At 56.5% G+C, this 2,869-nt stretch overlaps 1 pseudogene; it reads right to left on the bottom strand.

Annotated features, from left to right (window-relative positions):
* Positions 1 to 1,036: 1,036 nt before the first annotated feature.
* On the bottom strand, positions 1,037 to 2,054 carry LOC112936206 (uncharacterized; annotated as a pseudogene).
* Positions 2,055 to 2,869: the final 815 nt, after the last annotated feature.

Below are 2,869 nucleotides of genomic sequence, written 5' to 3'. Positions count from 1 at the left end.
TTGGTTGCGACATTCCATGACGCCGTTTTGTTGCGGCGAGTAGGGCGCCGTCGTCTCGCGTCGGACTCCCAGCTCGGCGCAGTAATCCGCGAAGTGGTGGACCAGGAACTCTCCCCCCTATCCGTGCGAAGAGCATGTAGCTTCTTGCCGCTCTTGCGTTCAGCCGCGGCTTGGATGCGCTTGATGGCTGCCGCCACCCCATCCTTGGAGGGGAGCAGCGACAACCACATGAAACGGCTGTAATCATCGACGAGAAGGAGAAAGTACCGGTTGCCGGTCGGAGTTGGTGGCGAGATCGGGCCGCAGAGGTCGCCGTGGAGTAGTTGGAGCGGCTCCAGGGAGCGCTGTTGAGCCTGCTGTGGGAACGGCGTCCGACGGTGCTTGCCGGCGAGGCAAGCCTCGCAAAGCTGGTCAACTTGCGACACAGCCGGAAGACCGCGCACCAGCTGCTCTCTGGCCATTTTCCGCAGCGCAGTGAAGTTAATGTGGCCGAACCGTGCATGCCACTTCCATGCTTCGTCGCCGATGCGTGCCGTAAGGCAGACCGGGCGCGCGAGCTCGACGTCGAGGACGTAGAGACGTCCAGGATTGCGGTGAATACGGGCAAGCAGGCGCCGCTGCTCATCCCATATCCGCATAACGCCATCCTCGGCCTCCACCTTGAAACCGGTCTCGTCTAGCTGCCCGACACTAATGATGTTAGCAGCGAGGCGTGGAATGAGGTAGGTGTTGGCGAGGGTTCGATGCTCCCCATTCTTACAGGAGAAGAGCACGGTGCCTCGCCCTTCGATTCGGACGACGGAGCCGTCTCCTAGTCGGACGTTGCCGGTGATGCCTGTGTCAATGTCGGAGAAGGCCGTCCGGCAGCCGGTCATGTGGTTGGAGGCGCCGGAGTCCACAATCCAGCTGCCCGGATCACGCTCCGCGGCGTCGTCGAGCGCCGCGAACAGCTTCTTTTCCTCCAGGTAGATGGGATCGGATGACGGAGTTGGCGCAGACGGCGCTGGTGCATGCTCCTGTTCACGTGCATGTGTGATTACTCCTCCTGTGAGGAGAAGCAAGGTGGGCTCGTCGTCTTGGGCCACGTGGACCTGTTCATCCCGCTTGGGCTTGCTCCTGCAATCCTTGGCCCAGTGGCCGTATTTGCCACAGTTGCGGCATTTGTCTTCACGACGGGCCGCTCCGGAGTTCGTATTCTCCGCGCCGCCGACTCCAGCGCCGCCGCCGTTGCGGCCTTTGCCGCCTCGCCGCTTGCCACGGTTGCTTGGGCTGCCTGAGTTCTTCTTTGCCTCCTGCTCCTTTTTCTTGTGGCGCTCTAGCCATTCTTCCTCGGTGAGGTAGAGCTTGCCGGCGTTGTCTGAGGACGAAGATGGCAATGGCATGGCGTCCTCACCTGCCTTGAGTCTGCCGGTCACCTCCTCCAGGGACAGTGTAGAGATATCAAGGAGAGTTTCAATGGAAAGGACGAGTTGGGTGAACCTGGGACGGGCGACGCGCAGGTACTTCTCGACGACCTTGTCTGCCGGCTCGGGATCGCCGAGCGTCGCGAGTTGATTGACGGTGGAGGTCAGGCGCATGGCGAAGTCCTCCACGGTCTCACCGTCGCGAAGGACGAGCGACTCGTACTCCATGCGCACCTTCTGTGCGCTTGCTTTGCGAATTCGGTCGTCGCCGATTCGCAGGATCCTGATGCAATCCCATGCCTCCTTGGCCGAGGCCTTGGTGGCCAAGGTCGAGATCATCTCGGGGGGCACCGCGCTGCAAATGGCGTCAAGCGCCATCCTATCCTCATGAAGCTCGACACCGCCTGGATCGATGGCGCCCCACAGGCACCGGGCTTGCAGTTTGATCTTCATCAGCAAAGACCAATCGTTGTAGTTGGTTCTTGTCAACAGCGGGTAGTTCGCCGCACCTCCTGCTTCCTTGACCACGCGGTGGATCACCAGCCCGCGGTCGCTCCCGCCGCTGCCCGAGGCGCGGCCGCCGGAACCTGAAACATGCACGGACGGTGACGCCGACCGCCGGCGCGGGGAGTGCGTGCGTCCTCGAGGCATGAAGACACCCTCAAGAGCGCGATCTCGCGTCCACGCTCTGAACCGAGCTCTGATACCACTTGTCAGGTTTCCCTAAGTGATCGACAAACAAGCTGTGGAAAAACACACGCGAACACGAGGAAACACGCTGAGTTTTGTGGTGCGATGAAGCTTCACCTTTTCGGTTTTTTTTCTTCTCCTTTTATTATGCAAATAACAGACTTAGGATTCGATCCCACGTCCCGGTTCTTTCGCGTCCATCCCCGCGATCCGAGAGACGCGTTCACGTCCCGTTGTCCAGGCCAGTCGCGAGTTAATCTCGTTGACAGCCACTACGTGCACGGCATCCACAACCCGGAGCTCGCGCATGCAACAACAGAAAAACTAACATGCATGCATCAACAGAAAGGAACGTAAAACTAGCTACTACTAGATACATCGTGTAAGGTTTATTTCCAACAAGGTGGGCAACATGCGGGGAGCAGTGGGATGATGACGAAAGCTGATCAATGAGCTTAATTGTGGGACAAGGGATAGAATGCATCTTCGACCTCTCAGATATATATACTCCCTCCTTACTCATAAAGGAAGTCGTTTTGCACAGCGACACGGTCTCCAAAACACAACTTTGACTTCTTGTTTCTATAATAATATTTATTGAAAAGTGATATATGTATATTTTTATGAAAGTATTTTTCAAGGCAAATCTATTCATATAATTTTAAATTTTCAAACTCAACAACTTAAGAGTTATTCATGATTTAATGTTCTCAAGGTTTGACTTAAATATTGTCCTAAACGGCTTACTTTACGAGTACGGAGGGAGTATATATCTA

Source organism: Oryza sativa, chromosome 8 (assembly GCF_034140825.1).
Source record: "Oryza sativa Japonica Group chromosome 8, ASM3414082v1".
NCBI classification, from domain to species: Eukaryota; Viridiplantae; Streptophyta; class Magnoliopsida; order Poales; family Poaceae; genus Oryza; species Oryza sativa.
The sequence above is the reverse complement of the archived record's forward strand: the minus strand, read 5'-3'. Positions and strand labels throughout refer to the sequence as shown.